Raw genomic sequence first — 26,465 nt, forward strand, 5'->3', positions numbered from 1 at the left:
TTGGATCCCGAGTGTAACTGCAGGCAGCTGAGATAGTCGACAACGAGGACCCCTGCTGGTTTTCTGCGGCTGGTGTCGACCAAAATGGCTGCGCCCTCGGATCGCACGTGGTCGATGGCGTTGAAAGCGGCGGCACCCGTAGATCGCACGTGTCTTGCGTCGTCATCATCAGGAATGGCGGCGCCCGTGAATCGCACGTGGTTGAAGACATCGAGGCCGGAGATGAGGAGACGGATCCTGGGGAGTCACACGCAGCACTGCTTGGCTTGGAAGGAGGCTTTGCTCGGCACACTTTTGCATAGTGCCCTTTCTTCCCACAGGCGGAGCAAAATACCGTCCTGGCCGGACATCTCTAACGAGGGTGCTTCGCCAATCCACAGAAATAGCACCGTGGGCCTCCTGGAGCTGCCGCAGCCGTCAGGTCGGAAGTTGAGAGCATGATCGTGCAGTTCCGAGGAGCCGCCGGGTACAGTTGAGGCGGTGGCTGTACTTGCCACGATGTTCCCACGTGGTCGGTGGGGTAGGTTTCAAGACTTCTGGAGGCCGTTTCCATCGCATCGGCCAATTCTACCGTCTTAGCCAGGTCCAAGTTACCTTGCTCTAGCAGCCGCAAGCGAATATAGGATGAGCCGATTCCCGCCACGAACGCATCTCGGATCAGATCGTTGGTGTATTGAGTTGCCGACACCGGCTTGCAATTGCAGGCTCTGGCTAGCTGTTGAAGTTCGCGCAGGTACTGTCCCGTCATTTCGCCAGGCTGCCGCCATCGAGTGGCTAATCAGTGACGAGCATGAAATTCGTTCGGCGGTTTAAGGTACAGCTTCTTGAGTAATTCGATGGCCTCTTTGTAATCTTGGGAATCACGGATTGTTGCATACACAGTGTCGCTCACCCTTGCGTGGAGGACCCGCAATCTGTCGGCGTCTGTCTGGACTGCTGTCGAGGCGTCGATGTAATCCTGGAAACACTTCAACCAATGGTCGAAAGTGTTCGAAGCTCCCGCGGCACGCGGATCCAAGGTGAGCTGATCGGGTTTCAGCATCTGCTCCATTTTTTTTTGAACAACACTTGTTGCGAATAAAATTGATGCACGATTAATCCACTCGGGAGGCAAGATCGTACCCGGGAATAAAGGCTTTTATTCGCAACAAGAATAGAGCATACTGCTTAACAATACTATCCCAGACTAAGAGCCACTAGGAAGTGGCAGTGACCTTTATACTCCTATAAGAAGGCGGAGCCAAATGGAGTGTACCACAGAACAATGCTAACAGGTGGAACACCCCAACCCTAACCCCAACAGTAACAAGAGTAACATGTGTACAAGTACCCATAGTGATAACCATCTATGGTTCAGTATCCATAGTGGGAACCATCTATGGTTCACCACAATTGGTTCTCATGGTTTTCTTATCTGCCTCTTGTAATGGACAAGGACGAGTGTTGTCCTCAGGGTAGGGTGCTAAATTGGGGGAAGGCTAACTATAGCCGGATTAGGCAGGAATTGGTAGCCGTTGATTGGGAGAGGCTGTTCGGGGGTAAGTCCACGTCTGGCATGTGGGAGTCTTTTAAGTAACAGTTGATAAGGCTGCAGGACAGGCATGTGCCTGTAAAAAAGGATAGGAAAGGTAGGATTCGAGAGCCGTGGATAACCAGGGAAATTGAGGGTCTGATCAAAAAGAAAAGAGAGGCGTACGTTAGGGCCAGGTAACTGAACACAGATGAGCTCTGGAGGAATACAGAAAGAGGAGGAAATAACTCAAACGGGGAGTTAGAAGGGCAAAAAGAGGTCACGAAATGTTCTTGGCAGACAGGATTAAGGAGAATCCTAAGGCATTTTATTCATATTTTAGGAACAAAAGAGTTGTCAGGGAAAAAGTCGGACCTCCCCTATACCAAGGGAATAGGGGAGATCCTAAATGAATACTTAGCATCGGTATTCACAAAGGAGAGGGACTTGTTGACTGGGAGTGTCTCAGAGAGAGGTGTTGACCCGTTAGAGAGAATCTCCATTACAAGGGAGGACGTGTGAGGTTTTTTAGGTAACAAAGAACAATACAGCACAGGAACAGGCCCTTCGGCCCTCCAAGCCCGTGCCGCTCCCTGGTCCAAACTAGACCATTCTTTTGTATCCCTCCATTCCCACTCCGTTCATATGGCTATCTAGATAAGTCTTAAACGTTCCCAGTGTGTCCGCCTCCACCACCTTGCCTGGCAGCGCATTCCAGGCCCCCACCACCCTCTGTGTAAAATATGTCCTTCTGATATCTGTGTTAAACTTCCCCCCCTTCACCTTGAACCTATGACCCCTCGTGAACGTCACCACCGACCTGGGGAAAAGCTTCCCACCGTTCACCCTATTTATGCCTTTCATAATTTTATACACCTCTATTAAGTCTCCCCTCATCCTCCGTCTTTCCAGGGAGAACAAACCCAGTTTACCCAATCTCTCCTCATAACTAAGCCCCTCCATACCAGGCAACATCCTGGTAAACCTCCTCTGTACTCTCTCCAAAGCCTCCACGTCCTTCTGGTCGTGTGGCGATCAGAACTGGACGCAATGTTCCAAATGCGGCCGAACCAATGTTCTATACATCTGCAACATCAGACCCCAACTTTTATACTCTATGCCCCGTCCTATAAAGGCAAGCATGCCATATGCCTCCTTCACCACCTTCTCCACCTGTGACGTCACCTTCAAGGATCTGTGGACTTGCACACCCAGGTCCCTCTGCGTATCTACACCCTTTATGGTTCTGCCATTTATCGTATAGCTCCTCCCTACATTATTTATACCAAAATGCATCACTTCGCATTCATCAGGATTGAACTCCATCTGCCATTTCTTTGCCCAAATTTCCAGCCTATCTATATCCTTCTGTAGCCTCTGACAATGCCCCTCACTATGTGCAAGTCCTGCCAATTTTGTGTCGTCTGCAAACCTACTGATCACCCCAGTTACACCTTCTTCCAGATCGTTTATATAAATCACAAACAGCAGAGGTCCCAATACAGAGCCCTGCGGAACACCACTAGTCACAGGCCTCCAGCCAGAAAAAGACCCTTCCACTACCACCCTCTGTCTTCTGTGACCAAGCCAGTTCTCCACCCATCTAGCCACCTCCCCCTTTATCCCATGAGAACCAACCTTTTTCACCAGCCTACCATGAGGGACTTTGTCAAACGCTTTACTAAAGTCCATATAGACGACATCCACGGCTCTTCCCTCGTCAACCATTCTGGTCACTTCTTCAAAAAACTCCACCAGGTTAGTGAGGCATGACCTCCCTCTCTCAAAACCATGCTGGCTATCGTTAATGAGTTAATGAGTAACATTAAAACTGACAAATCCCCAGGGCCTGATGGCATCTATCCTAGACTGCTCAGGGAGACAAGAGATGTAATTGCTGGGCCTCTGACGGAAATCTTTGTCTCTTCATTGGACAGAGGTGAGGTCCCTGAGGGTTGGAGGATAGCGAATGTGGGACCGTTATTTAAGAAGGGTAGCAGGGATAATCCGCGTAATTATTGGCCAGTGAGCTTGACGTCCGTGATAGCGAAGTTGTTGGAGAGGATTCTTAGAGACAGGATGTATACGCATTTAGAACGGAACAATCTCATTAGTGACAGACAGCATGGTTTTGTAAGAGGGAGGTCGTGCCTTACAAATTTGGTGGAGTTTTTTGAGGAAGTGACAAAAATGGTTGACGAAGGAAGGGCCGTGGATTTGGTTAATTTGGATTTCAGTGAGGCATTTGACAAAGTCCCTCATGGCAGGTTGGTTAAGAAGGTTAAGGCTCATGGGATACAAGGAGAGAATTTTCTACATCAGTATATAGAGGTGCCAACTAGAGAGGATGAGATATTGGATCTCCTATTGGGAAATGAGTTAGGGCAGGTGATGGATGTGAGTGTGAGGGAACACTTTGGATCCAGTGATCATAATGCCATTAGTTTCAACCTGATCGTGGATAAGGATAGGTCTGGTCCTCGGGTTGAAGTTCTGAACTGGAAAAAGGCCAAATTTGATGAAATGAGAAGGGAGCTGGGAAGTGTGGATTGGCACAGACTGTTCTCTGGTAAGGATGTAAATGGAAAGTGGGAGGCCTTCAAAGGAGAAATTTTGAGAGTGCAGAGTTTGTATGTTCCTGTCAGGATTAAAGGCAAAGTAAATAGGAATAAGGAATCTTGGTTCTCGAGGGAGATTGTAACACTGATTAAGAGGAAGAGAGAGTTGTACGAAATGTCCAGGCAGAGATGGGGGAGATACTAAATGGTTTTTTTGCATCCATATTTACTGAGGAAACGGGCATGGAGTCTACGGAAATAGGGCAAACTGGTAGGGAGGCCATGGAACCTTTACAGATTAAAGGGGAGGAGGTGCTCGCTGTCTTGAGGCAAATCAGAGTGGATAAATCCCCAGGACCGGACAGGGTATTCCCACGGACCTTGAGGGAAGCTAGTGTTGAACTTGCAGGGGCCCTGGCAGACATATTTAAAATGTCAGTATTCACGGGGGAGGTGCCGGATGATTGGAGGGTTGTTCCGTTGTTTAAAAAAGGTTCCAAAAGAAATCCGGGAAATTATCTGCCAGTAAGTTTGACGTCGGTGGTGGGCAAGTTATTGGAAGGTGTGATAAAGGATAGGATCTACAAATATTTGGATAGACAGGGACTTATTAGGGAGAGTCAACATGGCTTTGTGCGTGGTAGGTCATGTTTGACCAACCTATTAGAGTTTTTCGAGGAGGTTACCAGGAAAGCGGATGAAGGGAAGGCGGTGGATGTTGTCTACCTGGATTTCAGCAAGGCCTTTGACAAGGTCCCTCATGGGAGGTTAGTTAGGAAGGTTCAGTCGCTAGGTATACATGGGGAGGTAGTAAATTGGATAAGACACTGGCTCAATGGAAGAAGCCAGAGAGTGGTTGTGGAGGATTGCTTCTCTGAGTGGAGGCCTGTGACTAGTGGTCGAGTATCGAGTATAAAAGTTGGAGTGTTATGGTAAGGTTATATAAGGCATTGGTGAGGCCGAATTTGGAGTATTGTGTACAGTTTTGGTCACCTAATTACAGGAAGGATGTAAATAAGATTGAAAGAGTGCAGAGAAGGTTCACAAGGATGTTGCCGGGACTTGAGAAGCTGAGTTACAGAGAGAGATTGAATAGGTTGGGACTTTATTCCCTGGAGCGTAGAAGATTGAGGGGAGATTTGATAGAGGTGTATAAGATTTTGATGGGTATAGATAGAGTGAATGCAAGCAGGCTTTTTCCGCTGAGGCTAGGGGAGAAAACAACCAGAGGGCATGGGTTAAGGCTGAAAGGAGAAAAGTTTAAAGGGAATATTAGGGGTGGCTTCTTCACGCAGAGAGTGGTGGGAGTGTGGAATGAGCTGCCGGATAAAGTGGTAAATGCGGGGTCACTTTTAACATTTAAGAAAAACTTGGACGGGTTCATGGATGAGAGGGGTGTGGAGGGATATGGTCCAAGTGCAGGTCAGTGGGACTGGGCATAAAATGGTTCGGCACAGACAAGAAGGGCCAAAAGGCCTGTTTCTGAGCTGTAATTTTCTATGGTTCTATGGTTCTAGGTGGCTAGATGGGTAGAAAACTGGCTTGGCCACAGGAGACAGAGGGTAACAGTCGAAGGGTCTTTTTCCGGCTGGAGGTCTGTGACCAGTGGTGTTCCGCAGGGCTCTGTACTGGGACCTCTGCTATTTGTGATATATATAAATGATTTGGAAGAAGGTGTAACTGGTGTTATCAGCAAGTTTGCGGATGACACGAAGATGGCTGGACTTGCGGATAGCGATGAACATTGTCGGACAATACAGCAGGATATAGATAGGCTGGAAAATTGGGCGGAGAAATGGCAGATGGAATTTAATCCAGATAAATGCGAAGTGATGCATTTTGGAAGAACTAATGTAGGGGGGAGTTATACAATAAATGGCAGAGCCATCAGGAGTATAGAAACACATTGGGACCTAGGTGTGCAAGTCCACAAATCCTTGAAGGTGGCAACACAGGTGGAGAAGGTGGTGAAGAAGGCATCTGGTATGCTTGCCTTTATAGGACGAGATATAGAGTATAAAAGCTGGAGTCTGATGTTACAGCTGTATAGAACGCTGGTTAGGCCACATTTGGAGTACTGTGTCCAGTTCTGGTCGCCGCACTACCAGAAGGACGTGGAGGCTTGAGAGAGAGTGCAGAGAAGGATTACCAGGATGTTGCCTGGTATGGAGGGTCTTAGCTATGAGGAGAGATTGGGTAAACAGGGCTTGTTCTCCCTGTAAAGACGGAGAATGAGGGGAGACCTAATAGAGGTGTACAAAATTATGAAGGGTATAGATAGGGTGAACAGTGGGAAGCTTTTTCCCAGGTCGGAGGTGACGATCACGAGGGGTCACAGGCTCAAGATGAGAGGGGCGAGGTATAACTCAGATATCAGAGGGACATTTTTTACACAGAGGGTGGTGGGGGCCTGGAATGCGCTGCCAAGTAGGGTGGTGGAGGCAGACACGCTGGCATCGTTTAAGACTTAGCTGGATAGTCACATGAGCAGCCTGGGAATGGAGGGATACAAACAATTGGTCTAGTTGGACCAAAGAGCGGCACAGGCTTGGGGGGCCGAAGGCCTGTTTCCTGTGCTGTACTGTTCTTTGTTCTTTGTTCTCTTCAGAGCACTTTCTGCTCAATTAATTCAATGAGTGAGTTGTCATCATTATTTTTGAGAAGAGCTATACAATGGCACATAATCATCCTTTGTGACCTGCACCTTTATTTAACTAAGAAAGATGTTGAAAACATGCTGTGCAATATTATTCATGTTAACTCATGTAAACACAAGAGCATTTGTTATTAGTAATGCATGATGTTTTTAACACTTTGTGAATGTTTACTCATATATACTGAAAACAGAATGAAATTTCTCATGTAAATATATTTACTTCTTTTTCTATACCTGTGCACAGGTAAAACTCAAGTGATGGGAGAAATTAAGATAGCACTGAAGAAAGAAATGAAGACAGATGGAGAGCAGTTAATAGTGGAGATCCTTCAATGCAGAAACATCACCTACAAATTTAAGTCCCCTGATCATTTACCAGGTATTGGCTAACATAGGATAGAATAATGGAGTCTTTTGGTGTCTATAACAGATGTACTGTTACAAAGGAGCAACTCCTCAAGCTGATATATTACAAAATGTGAATGGCAGTAACATCATCTCAAACCTGAGATGCAATTGCAGTTTGGTCAGGGAAGCAGCAAATTTGTTTTACAAAATTAGTTAGTTGTCAACAGGGAAGATGATGGCCTAGTGCTATTCTCGCCAGAATATTAATCCATAAACTCAGCTCATGTTCTGGGGACCGAGGTTCGAATCCCGCCACAGCATATGGTGAAATTTTGGGGGTGATTCTCCCATTGTGACCTGCAAATTTTCTGGTAGGTCGGGTCGGGTTGGGAGATGCGCGTGTCGGCCATTTTGTGGGATTCGTGCATTCGTTCCCGACGCATGCGCGTCTCCCAGAGCCAGAGAACAGTCGCAGTCAGGACCGTGCTGGAAACCAGCGGGAAGATAGGTAAGTGATTTTAATCTGTTTTAAATGTATTTTAAATCTATTTTAAATGTCATTATCGGGCCCGACATGGAACTTGCTGGTTCCAATAGCATCTCCCACCCCGCCAGGAGTACTTCATTCCAGCGGGGTTTAGAGTAGATCCCCACGTTCGAGGAAATAACGGGAGACCCCGCCAGAATGAAGGGGGAGCAATCGGGGCCCCCCAGGGGGTTGGGTGGCAGGGGGTCATGCCCCCTGCGCATGGGCATCCTGGCAGTGCCAGCCTGTGCCCCCTGGCACTGCCCAAGGGGCAAAGTTCCCACCCCCAGGGGGCATCTTGGCACTACCAATCGGGCATGAGGCAGTGCCAAGGGGTGAGGCCTGTTGTTGGCAGGGCCGAGGGGTGATTGGTGGGAGTCCCGCTGCCACTCTGCAGACAGGGTCAGTTGGGGCTGGAGGGAGGGCAGTGATTGGGGCGGGCTGGGGGTGTGGTCTGCTGGGGGGGGGTCTGCCTCAAGGGGAGGTTTGGTCTGCTGGCGGGGGGGTCAGTGGCGGGGGGCGCTGGGGAGATCACCACTCCTGGGGGAGCAGGGGGGGAGCCTGGAGGGGCAGTCCTGCGGGGGTCCTGGGCTGACCAGCGATTGAGCTAGCAGCAAACGGGGAGTCTGACAGGTCGGGGCCACTGTGCATGCGCAGAGTTCCAGAACTGTCAAACTCCGGTGTGAATAGGCCCCGCCCCCCTGGATTTTTAATGAGATTCACGACTGGGACCCTTGCAGTGCACAGAGTGCGGAGATTCAGGCCTGAAGTTGCACTGAAAAAATTGACGTGATCTAGACCAGTTTTCTCGCCAATTCAGCACTTTTGCGAGAATTGCCCCCTTGAATTCAATTTAAAAATCTGGAATTAAGAATCCACTGATGACCATGAAACCATTGTCGATTGTCGTAAAAATCTATCCAGTTCACTCATGTCCTTTAGGGAAGGAAGTCTGCCGTCCTTACCTGGTCTGGACTACATGTGACTCCAGAGCCACAGCAATGTGGTTGACTCTCAACTGCCCTCGGGCAATGAGGGATGGGCAATAAATTCTGGCCAGCCAGCGATACCCATGTCTGCTGAGTGAATTTGGAAAAAGACCTGTTTATTCCAACTCTCTGGGCCATATTTTCCCATTACGATTCGTGGTGCTGGGCGGACTTGAAACTGGGAGTGTTTCAGATCCGACTTTTAGACCCGTTCTCAGGCGCCCCCATACGCACTCTGCCTGAAAAAATATCAGCGAGTCCAAATCACGCTGCATAAGCCTGTGGGCGGGGCTTAACGCGCCCGAAACCTTGCAGCTCCAATCGGAGCCTCCAACTGCGCATGCGCAGAGATAAAAAGATAGAATGCGGCACGGTAGCACAGTAGTTAGCACTGCTGCTTCACAGCTCCAGGGACCTGGGTTCGATTCCCGGCTTGGGTCACTGTCTGTGTGGAGTTTGCACATTCTCCTCGTGTCTGCGTGGGTTTCCTCCAGGTGCTCCAGTTTCCTCCCACAGTCCAAAGATGTGCGGATTAGGTTGATTGGCCACACTAAAAATTGCCCTTAGTGTCCTGAGATGTGTAGGTTAGCGGGATTAGTGGGTAAATATGTAGGGATATGGGGGTAGGGCCTGGGTGGGATTGTGGTCGGTGCAGACACGATGGGCCAAATGGCCTCTTTCTGTACTGTAGGATTTCTATGATTCTTTCTATGATTAATGCTGTTCCCCTACCACATCCCTCTCAGGCCAGATAATGCCTCCCTCTGGCCCCCACAGACATTGCCCTACCCCCACAACATTACTGACTGCCTCATCCCCCCCCCTGCCACCCAGACCGATTGTGGGCCCCTCTCCCCCCCCCCACTGATCACAGGCAGAGTGGCAGCAGATGCCCCGTTCCCCCCCACTGATCACAGGCAGAGTGGAAGCGGACCCCCCACCGATCTGAAGCAGAGAGCCGTCGGACACTTGGCAATTACCTCTTCGCTAACTGGAGCACCCGAATCAGAATTCTATGAAACATGTCTGTTTCACGCTGATTCTGAATTGACGAACGCGGTGGTAAAGGGGGAAGTGCCGGTAAGGTTGGGCGTGCAGCCCTAATGCGAATGCATTTAAATGACCGTCACGCCCGTTTCGGGCGCAGTCCCGATTGCGGCCATTTCCGGTCCTTGGTAAAGGGGGAACCGGCACAGAGGAGGGCGCAGATCGCGCTACTCACCTCACGCCCGACTTTACCAAGTTTTCGTGCCCAAAAATGGGTGCAACGTGATGGTAAAATCGGGCCCTTTGTTTCCTGTCTGCCAACCAGTTTTTTATCCAGCTCAATACACTCCCCCCAATCCCATGTGCTTTAATTTTTACAGACTAACCTCTTATGTGGGACTCTGTCAAAAACCTTCTGAGACTCCAAATAAACCATATTCCCTGGCACCCCCTTAGCAACTCGACAAGTTACATCCTCAAAGAACTCCAGTAGATTTAACAAGCATGATTTCTCTTCGTAAACCAATGCTGACTCTGTCCGATACTGTCACCCTTTCCCTCTGCCATTAAATTTTTATAATGGATCTAACATTTTCTCCACTACCGATGATTTATGATTCACTGGTTTATCTCTACCTTCCTTTTTAAATAGAGGAGTTGCATTCGCTACTCTCCAATTAATAGGAACTATTCCAGAGTCTATAGAATCTTGGAAGATGACCACCAATGCATCCATTATTTCTCGGGCCAGTTCCTCAAGTACTCTGGGATGAAGATTATCAGGCTCTGGGGATTAATGGGCCTTCAAGCCCATCAATTTCCCCAACACTATTTCACTACTCATACTGAGTTCCTTCAGTTCCTCACTCTCACTAACCCTGTGTTCCCCAATATTTCTGGTGTGTTCTTTGTGTCCTCCTTTGTGAAGACTGAACAAAAGTATGCATTTCGTTAGTCAGCTATTTCTTTGTTCTCCATTATAATTTCTCCTGTTTCTGACTGTAAGGGACCTACATTTGTCTTTACCAATCTTTTTCTCTGTGCATATCTATAGAAACTTTTACAGCCAGTTTTTATGTTCCCCACAAGCTTACTCTCGTACTCTATTTTCCCCTTCTTAATCAATCACCTTATCCTTCTTTGCTGAATTCTAAATTGCATCCAATCCTTGGGTCTGGTTTTTTTTCTGACCAATTTGTATGCCTCTTTCCTGGATATAATGTTATCTCTAATTTCCCTTGTAAGACATGGATTGGTCACCTTTCCCATTTTATTTCTGTGCCAGACAGGAATAAACAGTTGTTACAGTTCATAGTATAAAAGTCAGTTACCTGGGGGGTCTGGTCTCATTTGTTCAAAGTGGTGCAGGACAGAGGGAGAGATTCTCACCAGGAGTACTGAGGGTGAGTAAAGTGCTGTGATTTATTTATTTAATCCGTTTTTTCGCGGGCTTTTTTCAAAGGTTTAAACTCTGAGGAAGTGGGAGTAGTCTGCAAGGGACTCTGGGAGATTGTGTTTTTTAGTATAAAAGTCACTCTATACAGCGGGCAGCGTCGGGAGCGGGCAGTGGAGTGAGTGGGAAGCTGAGTGAAAGCTGTCAGGACTTTGGCTCACAGGGCTTAGGCGGTAAGGGCGAGGCAGGGTAAGTTATTTTTATCCAAACCTATATAGGATAAGGGTAACTATGAATGATAGGCCAGTTCGGTGCTTCCGGTGTGGGATGTGGGAGTTTCTGGAAACACCTAGCCTCCCGGAGGACCACATTTGTGCCAGGTGCGTGGAACTGCAGCTCCCGAGGGACCGCGTCACGGAACTGGAGCTGCAGATTGCTGACCTTGGTCTAGTCAGGGAGAATGAGAGAATAATTGACATGAGTTATAGGGAACTAGTTACACCGGGGCATCGGGAGGAAGACACGTGGGTCACAGTTAGGAGGAGTAAAGGTCAGAAGGGTAACGTACCAGAGAGTATTCCAGTGGCTGTCTCTCATAATAGGAAGGGCTCGGCGACAGGTGTGAGAGGGGAGGGGAGTGAGCAATTAGTGGAGGGGTCACCTGTGGTTGTCCCACTCCAAAACAAGTATATTGTTTTGGATAGTGTGGAGGAGGATGACTCTCCAGGGGTAAGCCACAGTGACCAGGTCACTGGCACAGAGTCAGGCTCTGTAGCCCGGAAAGGAAAGAGAGGGGTTAGGAGAGCAACAGTGGTGGGAGATGCGTCGGTTAGAGGCACGGACAGGCGATTCTGTGGGTGCGAACGGGACTCCAGGATGGTACTCTGCCTACCTGGTGCTGGGGTAATGGATGTCTCCAAGCGGATAGGAGGCATCTTAAAAGGGGAAGATAAAGAACGGATGTCATTATACACATTGGTGCAAATGACGTAGATAGGAAGAGCAGGGGGATCCTACGAGAGCAATTCAGGGAGTTGGGAAACAGACTAAAAAGTAGGGCCTCCAGGGTGGCCATCTCTGGGCTGCTCCCAATGCCTCGTGCCAGTGAGGCGAAGAATAGGGAGTTAGTACAATTGAATGCTTGGCTAAAGGACTGGTCCAGGAGGGAGGGCTTCATTTTCCTAGATCAATGGGAAGTTTTCAGGAGAGGATGGAACCTATACAAGAAGGACGGGTCACAACTAAGTTGGAAGGGCACGAATATCCTGGCTGGGAGTTTTGCTCGTGCAGTTTGGGGGGGGTTTAAACTAGTATGGCAGGGGGGTGGGGATAAAAATATTAGGTCTGCAACTGTAGAGGCTGGGGACGAGATTGGGACTTGGACAAGGCTGGCAAAGAAGAAGAGCACTCTGGGGGAGGATGACCTCACTGGGCCTGGAGGTCTGGAGTGCTTAAACGTCAATGCAAGGAGCGTAGCAGGTAAGACAGATGAACTTAGGGCCTTAATGCTCACGAGGAATTTGGATGTGGTTGCAGTGACAGAGACTTGGTTGAAAGAGGGACAGGACTGGCAGCTGAATATTCCGGGGTACAAGTGTTTTAGGCGAGACAGAGGAGGGACCAAAAGAGGTGGGGGAGTAGCAGTATTAGTTGGAGAGCATATTACAACGGTGCAGAGGGATGACAATTCAGAGGGGTCGTGTAACGAGTCACTCTGGGTGGAGTTTAGAAACAGGAAGGGTGCAGTCACTATGATGGGGGTATACTACAGGCCCCCCAACAGCCCAAGGGAAGTGGAAGAACGGATATGTCAGGAGATACTGGATAGGTGCAGGAAAAATAGGGTTGTTGTAGTGGGAGACTTCAGTTTCCCTGGTATAGACTGGAAATCGCTGAGAGCTGGGACTCTGAATGGGGAGGAATTTGTAAAATGCGTACAGGAGGGTTCTTTGGAACAATATGTAGATAGCCCAACTAGAGAGGGGGCTATACTGGACCTGGTACTGGGGAATGAGCCCGGTCAGGTCTTCAAAGTTTCGGTTGGGGAACATGTGGCAAATAGTGACCACAATTCTGTTAGCTTTAGGATAGTGATGGAAAACGATGAGTGGTGTCCCAAGGGTAAGGTGTTGGATTGGGGGAAGGCTAACTTTAGTGGGATTAGGCAGAAATTGGCAGCTCTTGATTGGGAGAGGCTGTTTGAGGGTAAATCCACATCTGGCATGTGGGAGTCTTTTAAGGAACAGTTGTTAGGGCTGCAGGACAGGCATGTGCCTGTAAAAAAGAAGGATAGGAAGGGCAGGATTCAAGAACCGTGGATAACCAGGGAAATTGAGGGACTGGTCAAAAAGAAAAGAGAGACGTATGTTAGGTCCAGGCAGCAGAAAAAGGAGGGAGCTCTGGAGGAGTACAAAGAAAGGAGGAAAGAACTCAAACGGGGAATTAGAAGGGCAAAAAGGGGTCACGAAATGTCCTTGGCAGACAGGATTAAGGAGAATCCCAAGGCATTTTATTGATACGTTAGGAACAAAAGGGTTGTCAGGGAAAAAATCGGACCTCTCAGGGACAAAAGTGGGGAATTATGCTTGGAGCCCAAAGAAGTAGGGGAGATCCTAAATGAATACTTTGCATCGGTATTCACAAAGGAGAGGGATGTGTTGACTGGGAGTGTCTCGGAGGGGAGTGTTGAACTGTTGGAGAAAATCTCCATTAAAAGGGAGGAAGTGATAGGTTTGTTAGAGAATAGAACATAGAACATTACAGCGCAGTACAGGCCCTTCGGCCCTCGATGTTGCGCCGACCAGTGGTACCAATCTAAAGCCCCTCTAATCTACACTATTCCAAGATAGAACATAGAACATAGAACAGTACAGCACAGAACAGGCCCTTTGGCCCACGATGTTGTGCCGAGCTTTATCTGAAACCAAGATCAAGCTATCCCACTCCCTATCATCCTGGTGTGCTCCATGTGCCTATCCAATAACCGCTTAAATGTTCCTAAAGTGTCTGACTCCACTATCACTGCAGGCAGTCCATTCCACACCCCAACCACTCGCTGCGTAAAGAACCTACCTCTGATATCCTTCCGATATCTCCCACCGCGAACCCTATAGGTATGCCCCCTTGTAATAGCTCCATCCACCCGAGGAAATAGTCTTTGAACGTTCACTCTATCTATCCACTTCATCATTTTATAAACCTCTATTAAGTCTCCCCTCAGCCTCCTCTGCTCCAGAGAGAACAGCCCTCGCTCCCTCAACCTTTCCTCATAAGACCTACCCTCCAAACCAGGCAGCGTCCTGGTAAATCTCCTCTGCACTCTTTCCAGCGCTTCCACATCCTTCTTATAGTGAGGTGACCAGAACTGCACACAATATTCCAAATATCATCCATATGTTTATCCAATAACCACTTGAACGTTCTCAACATTGACGAGTCCGCCACTGCTGCAGGCAGGGCATTCCACGCCCTTACTACTCTCTGAGTAAAGAACCTACCTCTAACATCTGTCCTATATCTCTCACCCCTCAATTTAAAGCTATGTCCCCTCGTGCTAGCCAACAAATTCCGAGGAAAAAGGCTCGCACTATCCACCCTATCTAATCCTCTGATCATCTTGTATGCCTCTATTAAGTCACCTCTTAACCTTCTTCTCTCTAACGAAAACAACCTCAAGCCCCTCAGCCTTTCCTCATATGATTTTCCCACCATACCAGGCAACATCCTGGTAAATATCCTCTGCACCCTTTCCAACACTTCCACATCTTTCCTATAATATGGCGACCAGAACTGTACACAATACTCCAAATGCGTCCGCACCAGAATTTTGTACAGTTGCAGCATGACCTCCTGGCTCCGAAACTCAATCCCTCTACCAATAAAAGCTAACACACCGTACGCCTTCTTAACAACCCTATCAACCTGGGTGCCAACTTTCAGGGATCTATGCACATGAACACCCAGATCCCTCTGTTCATCCACACTACCAAGTATCTTACCATTAGCCCAGTACTCTGTATTCCTGTTACTCCTTCCAAAGTGAATCACCTCACACTTTTCTGCATTAAACTCCATTTGCCACCTCTCAGCCCAGCTCTGCAGCTTATCTATGTCCCTCTGTAACCTGCCACTTCCCTCCGCGCTGTCTACAACTCCACCGACTTTAGTGTCATCCGCAAATTTACTAATCCATCCTTCCACGCCCTCATCCAAGTCATTAATAAAAATGACAAACAGCAGTGGCCCCAAAACAGATCCTTGCGGTACACCACTAGTAACTGAACTCCAGGATGAATATTTCCCATCAACCACCACCCTTTGTTTTCTTACAGCTAGCCAATTCCTGATCCAAACCACTAAATCACCCTCAATCCCATGTGTCCGTATTTTCTGCAAAAGCTTACCATGGGGAACCTTATCAAATGCTTTGCTGAAATCCATGTACACCACATCAACTGCTTTACCCTCATCCACCTCTTTGGTCACCTTCTCAAAGAACTCAATAAGGTTTGTGAGGCACGACCTACCCTTCACAAAACCGTGCTGACTATCCCTAATCAAATTATTCCACTCTAGGTGATTATAAATCCTATCTCTCATAATGCTTTCCAATACTTTGCCCACAACAGAAGTAAGGCTCACTGGTCGATAATTACCAGGGTTGTCCCTACTCCCCTTCTTGAACAAGGGGACAACATTTGCTATCCTCCAGTCTTCTGGCACTGTTCCTGTAGACAATGACGACGCAAAGATCAAAGCCAAAGGCTCTGCAATCTCCTCTCAAGCCTCCCAGAGAATCCTAGGATAAATCCCATCCGGCCCAGGGGACTTATCTATTTTTACCCTTTCCAGAATTGCTAACAACTCCTCCTTACGAACATCAATACCATCCACTCCAACAGCCTGCATCTCAGTACTCCCCTCAACAACACTGTCCCTCTCCAGTGTGAATACCGATGAAAAATATTCATTTAGTGCCTCTCCTATCTCTTCAGACTCCACGCACATCTTCCCACTCCTGTCCTTGACTGGCCCTAATCTTACCCTAGTCATTCTTTTACTCCTGACATACCTATAGAAAGCTTTAGGGTTTTCCTTGATCCTACCTGCCAAAGACTTCTCATGTCCCCTCCTGGCTCTTCTTAACTCTTTCTTTAGGTCCTTCCTGGCTAACTTGTAACTCTCAAGCGCCCTAACTGAGCCTTCACGTCTCATCTTAACATAAGTCTCCTTCTTCCTCTTCACAAGAGATTCAACCTCCTTAGTAAACCACGGTTCCCTCACACGTCTGCTTCCTCCCTGCCTGACAGGTACATATTTATCAAGGACGCGTAGTAGCTGTTCCTTGAACAAGTTCCACATTACAATTGTGCCCATCCCCTGCAGTTTCCTTCCCCAACCTATGCCACCTAAATCTCGCCTAATCGCATCATAATTTCCTTTCCCCCAGCTATAACTCTTGCCCTTTGGTATATACCTATCCTTTTCCATTGCTAAAGTAAACGTAATCGAATTGTGGTCACTGTCACCAAAGTGCTCACCTACCTCCAAATCTAACACCTGGCCTGGTTCATTACCCAGTACCAAATCCAATGTGGCCTCGCCTCTTGTTGGTCTATCTACATACTGCGTCAGGAAGCCTTCCTGCACACACTGGACAAAAACCGACCCCTCTAAAGTACTTGAACTATAGCTTTTCCAGTCAATATTTGTAAAGTTAAAGTCCCCCAGTACAACTACCCTGTTACTTTCGCTCCTATCCAGAATCATCTTTGCAATCTTTTCCTCTACATCTCTGGAACTTTTCGGAGGTCTATAAAAAACTCCCAACAGGGTGACCTCGCCTTTCCTGTTTCTAACCTCAGCCCAAACTACCTCAGTAGATGAGTCCTCATCAAATGTCCTTTCTGCCACCGTAATACTGTCCTTGACTAACAATGCCACACCTCCCCCTCTTTTACCACCTTCCCTGCACTTACTGAAACATCTAAACCCCGGAACCTGCAACATCCATTCCTGTCCCTGCTCTATCCATGTCTCCGAGATGGCCACAACATCGAAATCCCAGGTACCAACCCATGCTGCAAGCTCACCCACCTTATTCCGGATGCTCCTGGCGTGGAAGTATACACACTTCAAACCACCTTCCTGCCTGCCAGTACACTCCTGCGACTCTGAAACCTCATCCATGACCTCACTACTCTCAAACTCCTGTACACCGGAGCTACAATTCAGGTACCCACCCCCCTGCTGAATTAGTTTAAACCCTCCCGAAGAGCATTAGCAAATTTTCCCCCCAAGATATTGGTACCCCTCTGATTCAGGTGCAGACCATCCTGTTTGTAGAGGTCCCACCTACCCCAGAAAGAGCACCAATTGTCCAGGTATCTGAATCCCTCCCTCCTGCACCATCCCTGTAACCACGTGTTCAACTGCTCTCTCTCCCTATTCCTGTCCTCACTATCACGTGGCACGGGTAACAAACCAGAGATAACAACTTTGTTTGTTCTCGCCCCAAGCTTCCACCCGAACTCCCTGAATTTCTTCCTTACATCCCCATCCCTTTTCCTACCTATGTCTTGAGTGCCGATGTGAACCACAACTTGGGGCTGGTACCCCTCCCCCTAAAGGATATCGAAAACACGATCCGAGACATCATGGACTCTGGCTCCTGGGAGGCAACGCACCAACCGCGAGTCTCTCTCGTTCCCGCAGAATCTCCTATCCGTCCCTTTAACTATGGAGTCCCCAATGATTAATCCTCTACTCCTCTCCCCCCTTCCCTTCTGAGCCACAAGGACAGACTCTGAGCCAGTGACCTGTACCCCATGGCTTATCCCTGCTAAGTCGTCCCCCCCAACAGCATCCAAAAGTGTACTATCCCCAATTTCTACGACATTTTTTGTTTCTCCCCCCACTTGGATGGCTCCCTGTACCTTGGTGCTGTGGTCAGTTTGTTCATCCTCCCTTTCCCTCCCCTTCTGAGCTGCCGGGCCGGACTCTGCGCCGGAGGCACGGCCACTGTTGCTTCCCCCAGGTAGGCTGCTCCCCCCAACAGCACTCAAACAGGAGTACTTATTTTTAAGGGGCACAGCCACTGGGGTACTCTCTAATACCTGACCTTTCCCCTTCCCCTTCCTAACCATGACCCACTTGTCCGTCTCCCGTGGCCCCGGTGTGACCACCTGCCTGTAACTCCGATCTATCACCTCCTCATTCTCCCTAACCAGACGAAGGTCATTGAGCTGCAGTTCCAGTTCCCCAACGCGGTCCCTTAAGAGCTGCAGCTCGACGCACCTGGCGCAGATATGGACGTCCGGGAGGCTAGCTGACTCCAGGACCTCCCACATCAGACACTGAGAACAACAAACTGGCCTCACAATCATAATTCCCCCTTTCTTCCAATGACACAGAAAAAAAAACTGTCTAAACCTACCCCACCTCTGCCTGTTTACGCCGAAGCCCGATGAGCCAAAGCCCGTCAGCTCTCACTCTACTTCCCACTCACTCCACTGCCCTCTCCCGACGCTGCCCGCTCAAAGGTGCGGCCTGCTTTTAAACCCTTCAAAAACCTTCCCAGGCTTTTCCTGGGCCTACTTCCTGTTTTGCAAAAAAATCCTCCGATTTTTAACACAAATTTAACTGAAAAATAAATAAATCGCATGCAGGAACACACTCCCTTACTCTCAGCCTGCTCCTGTGGAACAATATAAAGACTGACAAATCCCCAGGGCCTGATGGAATCTATCCAAGGCTGCTCAGGGAGACGAGAGATGAAATCGCTGGGCCTCTGACGTAAATCTTTGTCTCGTCACTGGACGCAGGTGAGGTCCCAGAGGATTGGAGGATAGCTAATGTGGTCCCGTTATTTAAGAAGGGTAGGAAGGATAACCCGGGTAATTATAGGCCGGTGAGCTTGACGTCCGTGGTGGGGAAGTTGTTGGAGAAGATTCTTAGAGATAGGATGTATACGCATTTAGAAAGGAATAAACTCATTAACGATAGCCAGCATGGTTTTGTGAGAGGGAGGTCATGCCTCACTAACCTGGTGGAGTTTTTTGAAGAAGTGACTAGAATGGTTGACGAGGGATGTCGTCTATATGGACTTTAGTAAAGCGTTTGACAAAGTCCCTCATGGTAGGCTGGTGAAAAAGGTTAGATCTCATGGGGTGGCTAGATGGGTGGAGAACTGGCTTGGTCACAGAAGACAGAGGGTGGTAGTGGAAGGGTCTTTTTCCGGCTGGAGGCCTGTGACTAGTGGTGTTCCGCAGGGCTCTGTATTGGGACCTCTGCTGTTTGTGATTTATATAAATGATCTGGAAGAAGATGTAACTGGGGTGATCAGTAAGTTTGCGGACGACACAAAATTGGCAGGACTTGCAGATAGTTGCAAGAAGGGCCAAAAGGCCTGTTTCTGAGCTGTAATTTTCTATGGTTCTATACTTTTAACATTTAAGAAAAACTTGGACGGGTTCATGGATGAGAGGGGTGTGGAGGGATATGGTCCAAGTGCAGGTCAGTGGGACTAGGCAAAAAATGGTTCGGCACAGACAAGAGGCCTGTTTCTGAGCTGTAATTTTCTATGGTTCTATGGTTCTATAGTGAGGAGCATTGTCAGAAGCTACAGAAGGATATAGATAGGCTGGAAATTTGGGCAAAGAAATGGCAGATGGAGTTCAATCCTGATGAATGCGAAGTGATGCATTTTGGTAGAAATAAAGAAGGGAGGAGCTATACGATAAATGGCAGAACCATAAAGGGTGTAGATACGCAGAGGGACCTGGGTGTGCAAGTCCACAGATCCTTGAAGGTGACGTCACAGGTGGAGAAGGTGGTGAAGAAGGCATATGGCATGCTTGCCTTTATAGGACGGGGCATAGAGTATAAAAGTTGGGGTCTGATGTTGCAGATGTATAGAACGTTGGTTCGGCCGCATTTGGAATACTGCGTCCAGTTCTGGTCGCCACACTACCAGAAGGACGTGGAGGCTTTGGAGAGAGTACAGAGGAGGTTTACCAGGATGTTGCCTGGTATGGAGGGGCTTAGTTATGAGGAGAGATTGGGTAAACTGGGGTTGTTCTCCCTGGAAAGACGGAGGATGAGGGGAGACTTAATAGAGGTGTATAAAATTATGAAAGGCATAGATAGGGTGAACGGTGGGAAGCTTTTCCCCAGGTCGGTGGTGACGTTCACGAGGGGTCATAGATTCAAGGTGAATGGGGGGGAAGTTTAACACGGATATCAGAAGGACATATTTTACACAGAGGGTGGTGGGGGCCTGGAATGCGCTGCCAGGCAAGGTGGTGGAGGCGGACACACTGGGAACGTTTAAGACTTATCTAGATAGCCATATGAACGGAGTGGGAATGGAGGGATACAAAAGAATGGTCTAGTTTGGACCAGGGAGCGGCACGGGCTTGGAGGGCCGAAGGGCCTGTTCCTGTGCTGTTTTGTTCTTTGTTCATCCATATGGTCTTCGAATGTTTGCCATTGCCTATCCACCATCATCCCTTTAAATAACGTTTCCCAATCAATCATTGCCAACTCATGCCTCATACCATTGTAGTTTCCTTTATTAAGATTCAAGATCCTAGTCTCAGAATCAAGTATGTCACACCCCATCTTGATGGAGAATTCTATAATTTTTTATGGTCGCTCATCCCCAAGGGGTCTCACCCAACTAGATTGTCAGATATTCCATTCTCATCGTACAATACTCATTTGAGGATGACCTGATCTTTCGTTTGTAGAATCATAGAACCATACAGCACAGGAGAGGTCCTTCAGCCCGTCGAGTCCACATGGACACAATAGAAAAACCTGAACTCCCACCTAATCCCATTGGCCAGCACTTGGCCCATAGCTCTGAATGTTATGATGTGCCAAGTGCTCATTCAGATACTTTTTAATGGATGTGAGGCAACCCGCCTCTACCACCCTCCCAGGCAGCGCATTCCAGACCGTCAGCACCTTCTGGGTAAAAAGGTTTTTCCTCATATCCCCCCTAAACATCCTGCCCCTCACCTTGAGCCGATGTCCCCGAGTGACTGACCTCTCAACTCAGGGGAACAGCTGTTCCATATACATTCTGTCCGTGTCTCTCATAATCTTGTACACCTCGATTAGGTCACCCCTCAGTCTTCTCTGCTCCAACGAAAACAACCCAAGTCTATCCAACCTCTCTTCACAACTTAAATGTTCCATCCCAGGCAGCATCCTGGTGAATCTCCTCTGCACCCCCTCCAATGCAATCACATTCTTCCGATAATGTGGCAACCAGAACCGCATACGGTACTCTAGCTGTGGTCTCACTAAAGTTCCCTACAACTCCAACATGGCCTCCCTGCTTTTGTAATCTAAGCCTCAATTGATAAAGGCAAGTGTCCCATATGCCTTTTTCATCACCCTACTAGCACGATGGTAACTAGTGGCGTGCCGCAGGGATCTGGGGCCTCAACTATTTACCATTTATATAGACGAACTGGAGGAGGGGACTGAATGTAGGGTAACAAAGTTTGCAGACGACACAAAGATAAGTGGAAAAGTGAATCGTGTGGAGGGCGTAGAAGGTCTGCAGAGAGATTTGGACAGGCTGAGTGAGTGAGCGAGGATCTGGCAGATGGAGGATAACGTTAACAAATGCGAAGTTATTCACTTTGGAAGAAATAATAGCAAATTGGATTATTATCGAAATGGAAATAAATTACAACATGCTGCTGTGCAGAGGGACCTGGGGGTCCTTGTGCATGAGACGCAAAAACCCAGTCTGTAGGTGCAACAGGTGATCAAGAAGGCAAATGGGATGTTGGCCGATATCGCAAGGGGGATAGAATATAACAGCAGAGATGTCTTACTGCATCTGTACAGGGCATTGGTGAGGCCGCAGCTGGAATACCGTGTGCAGTATTGGTCCCCTTATTTGCGGAAGGATATATTGACCTTGGAGGGAGTGCAGAGAAGGTTCACCAGGTTGATACCAGAGATGAGGGGTGTTGATTATGAGGAGAGACTGAGCAGATTGGGTTTGTATTCGTTGGAATTTAGAAGGCTGAGGGGGGATCTTATAGAGACCTATAAGATAATGAAGGGGCTGGATAGGGTAGAGATGGAGAGATTCTTTCCACTTGGAAAGGAAACGAGAACTAGAGGGCACAGCCTCAAAATAAAGGGGGGTCGGTTTAGGACAGAGTTGAGGAGGAACTTCTTCTCTCAGAGGGTGGTGAGTCTCTGGAATTCTCTGCCCACTGAAGTGGTGGAGGCTACCTCGTTGAATATGTTTAAGTCACGGATAGATGGATCCCTGATCGGTAAGGGAATTAGGGGTTATAGGGATCAGGCAGGTAAGTGGAACTGATCCACTTCAGATCAGCCATGATCTTATTGAATGGCGGGGCAGGCTCGAGGGGCTAGATGGCCTACTCCTGCTCCTATTTCTTATGTTCTTATGTCCTTCTGCCTTCAGAGAAACACATCAAGGTCCCTGTGTTCCACAGAACTTCCTCATGTCATGCCATTCATTGAGTACTTTCTTGTCAAATTACTCCTTCCAAAGTGTATCACCTCACATTTTTCAGGGTTAAATTTCATCTGCCACTTACCTGCCTATTTGATCATTCCATCCATATCTTTTTGTAGCCCAAGACACTCCACCTCACTGTTAATCATGCGTTCAATGTTTGTGTCATTCACAAGCTTACTAATCCTTCCCCCACATAGTCATCAATGTCATTTATATAAATTACGAATAATAGGGGGCCCAACACAGACCCCTGTGGTACGCCACTGGACACTGGCTTCCAGTCACTAAAGCAGCCTTCTGTCACCCTCTGTCTCCTACAACTGAGTCCATTTTGAACCCACTATATCAAATTACTCTGTATCCCATGTGAACTTGCCTTCTTAACAAGTCTCCCATGTGGGGCCTTGTCAAAGGCTTTGCTGAAATCCATATAAACTACATCGACTACACTGCCCTCATCTACACACCTGGTCACCTCCTCACAAAATACAATCAAATTTGTCAGGCATGGCCTCCCTCTGACGAAGCCATGCTGACCTGATCAAGCTTTGCCTCTCCAAGTGGAGATAGATGCTCTCCTTCAGAAGTTTCTCCAATAGTTTCCCTACCACTGACGTGAGACTCACTGGTCTGTAGTTCCCTGGTTTATCTCGACAACCCTTATTCATTGGCGGAACCACATTAGTTGTTCTCCAGTCATCTGGCACCTCCCCTGTGGCCAGAGAGGAATTGAAAATTTGGGTCAGAGCCCCTGCAATCTCCTCCCTTGCCTCCCACAGCAGCCTGGGGCACAGTTCATCTGGACCTGGTTATTTATCCACTTTTGAGGCAGCCAACACCTCCAATACCTTGACCTTCCCTAGTTTTGGTCCCCTTTTCTGAGGAAGGATGTTCTTGCAATGGAAGAAGTGCAGAGGTTTACCCGTCTGAGCCCTGGGATGGCAGCATTGATGTATGAGGAGAAATTGAGTCAGTTAGAATTATAAAATCGGACCTCTCAGGGACAAAGGAGGGGAATTATGCTTAGAACCCAAGGGAATAGGGGAGATCCTAAATGAATACTTTGCATCGGTATTCACGAGGGAGAGGGGCGTGTCAACTGGGAGTGTCTCGGAGGGAGGTGTTGACCCGTCAGAGAAAATCTCCAGTACAAGAGAGGGAGTGTTAGGGTTTTTAGGGAACATTAAAACTGACAAAGCCCCAGGGCCTGATGGCATCTATCCTCGACTGCTCAGGGAGACGAGAGATGAAATTGCTGGGCCTCTGACGGAAATCTTTGTCGCTTCTTTGGACACGGGTGAGGTCCCTGAGGATTGGAGGATAGCGAATGTGGTCCCGTTGTTTAAGAAGGGTAGCAGGGATAACCCAGGAAATTATAGACCGGTGAGCTTGACGTCCGTGGTAGGGAAGTTGTTGGAGAGGATTCTTAGAGACAGGATGTATGTGCATTTAGAACGGAACAATCACATTAGTGACAGACAGCATGGTTTTGTAAGAGGGAGGTCGTGCCTTACAAATTTGGTGGAGTTTTTTGAGGAAGTGACAAAAACGGTTGATGAAGGAAGGGTCGTGGATGTCGTCTATATGGATTTCAGTAAGGCATTTGACAAAGTCCCACATGGCAGGTTGGTTAAGAACATAAGAACATAAGAACATAAGAAATAGGAGCAGGAGTAGGCCATCTAGCCCCTCGAGCCTGCCCCGCCATTCAATAAGATCATGGCTGATCTGACGTGGATCAGTACCACTTACCCGCCTGATCCCCATAACCCTTAATTCCCTTACCGATCAGGAATCCATCCATCCGCGCTTTAAACATATTCAGCGAGGTAGCCTCCACCACCTCAGTGGGCAGAGAATTCCAGAGATTCACCACCCTCTGGGAGAAGAAGTTCCTCCTCAACTCTGTCTTAAACCGACCCCCCTTTATTTTGAGGCTGTGTCCTCTAGTTTTAACTTCCTTACTAAGTGGAAAGAATCTCTCCGCCTCCACCCTATCCAGCCCCCGCATTATCTTATAAGTCTCCATAAGATCCCCCCTCATCCTTCTAAACTCCAACGAGTACAAACCCAATCTCCTCAGCCTCTCCTCATAATCCAAACCCCTCATCTCCGGTATCAACCTGGTGAACCTTCTCTGCACTCCCTCCAATGCCAATATATCCTTCCTCATATAAGGGGACCAATACTGCACACAGTATTCCAGCTGCGGCCTCACCAATGCCCTGTACAGGTGCATCAAGACATCCCTGCTTTTATATTCTATCCCCCTCGCAATATATGCCAACATCCCATTTGCCTTCTTGATCACCTGTTGTACCTGCAGAATGGGCTTTTGCGTCTCATGCACAAGGACCCCCAGGTCCCTTTGCACGGTAGCATGTTTTAATTTGTTTCCATTGAGATAGTAGGCCCATTTGTTATTATTTCCTCCAAAGTGTATAACCTCGCATTTATCAATGTTATACTCCATTTGCCATATCCTCGCCCACTCACTCAGCCTGTCCAAATCTCTCTGCAGATCTTCTCCGTCCTCCACACGATTCACTTTTCCACTTATCTTTGTGTCGTCTGCAAACTTCGTTACCCTACACTCCGTCCCCTCCTCCAGATCATCTATATAAATGGTAAACAGTTGCGGCCCGAGTACCGATCCCTGCGGCACGCCACTAGTTACCTTCCTCCAACCGGAAAAACACCCATTTATTCCGACTCTTTGCTTCCTGTCGGATAGCCAGTCCCCAATCCACTTTAACACACTACCCCCAACTCCGTGTGCCCTAATCTTCTTCAGCAGCCTTTTATGGGGCACCTTATCAAACGCCTTTTGGAAATCCAAAAACACCGCATCCACCGGTTCTCCTCCATCAACCGCCCTAGTCACATCTTCATAAAAATCCAACATGTTCGTCAAGCACGACTTTCCCCTCATGAATCCATGCTGCATCTGATTGATCGAACCATTTCTATCCAGATGCCCTGCTATCTCCTCTTTAATAATGGATTCCAGCATTTTCCCTACTACAGACGTTAAGCTGACCGGCCTATAGTTACCCGCCTTTTGTCTCCTTCCTTTTTTAAACAGCGGCGTAACATTAGCCATTTTCCAATCAACCGGCACTACCCCAGAATGCAACGAGTTTTGATAAATAATCACTAACGCATCCACTATTACCTCTGACATTTCTTTCAATACCCTGGGATGCATTCCATCCGGACCCGGGGACTTGTCCACCTTCAGTCCCATTAGTCTACCCAGCACTGCCTCTCTGGTAACATTAATTGTATTAAGTATTTCTCCTGCTGCCAACCCTCTATCGTTAATATTTGGCAAACTATTTGTGTCCTCCACCGTGAAGACCGACACAAAAAACTTATTTAAAGACTCAGCCATATCCTCATTTCCCACTATTAACTCCCCCCTCTCGTCCTCCAAGGGTCCAACATTCACTCTAGCCACTCTATTCCTTTTTATATATTTATAAAAACTTTTACTATCATTTTTTATATTAATTGCTAGCCTAGCTTCATAGTCTATCCTTCCTTTCTTTATCGCTTTCTTAGTCTCTCTTTGTTGTTTCTTAAATTTTTCCCAATCACTTGTTTCTCCACTATTTTTGGCCACTCTGTACGCAGCTGTTTTTATTTTAATACTCTCCTTTATTTCCTTCGTTATCCACGGCTGGTTCTCCCTTTTCTTACAATCCTTGTTTTTTGCTGGAATATATTTTTGCTGAGAACTGAAAAGGATCTCCTTAAAAATCCTCCACTGTTCCTCAGCTATCCTACCTGCCAGCCTGCTTTCCCAGTCTACCTTAGCCAATTCATCCCTCATCCTATCATATTTCCCTCTGTTCAAACAGAGGACACTGGTTTGGGACCAAACTTTCTCCTCTTCCATCTGAATCAGAAATTCGACCATATTGTGGTCACTAGACCCAAGAGGGTCCTTCACAATAAGATCCTTAATTCTACCTACC

The sequence above is a fragment of the Mustelus asterias genome, chromosome 19 (assembly GCF_964213995.1).
Source record: "Mustelus asterias chromosome 19, sMusAst1.hap1.1, whole genome shotgun sequence".
In the NCBI taxonomy this organism is placed as follows: Eukaryota; Metazoa; Chordata; class Chondrichthyes; order Carcharhiniformes; family Triakidae; genus Mustelus; species Mustelus asterias.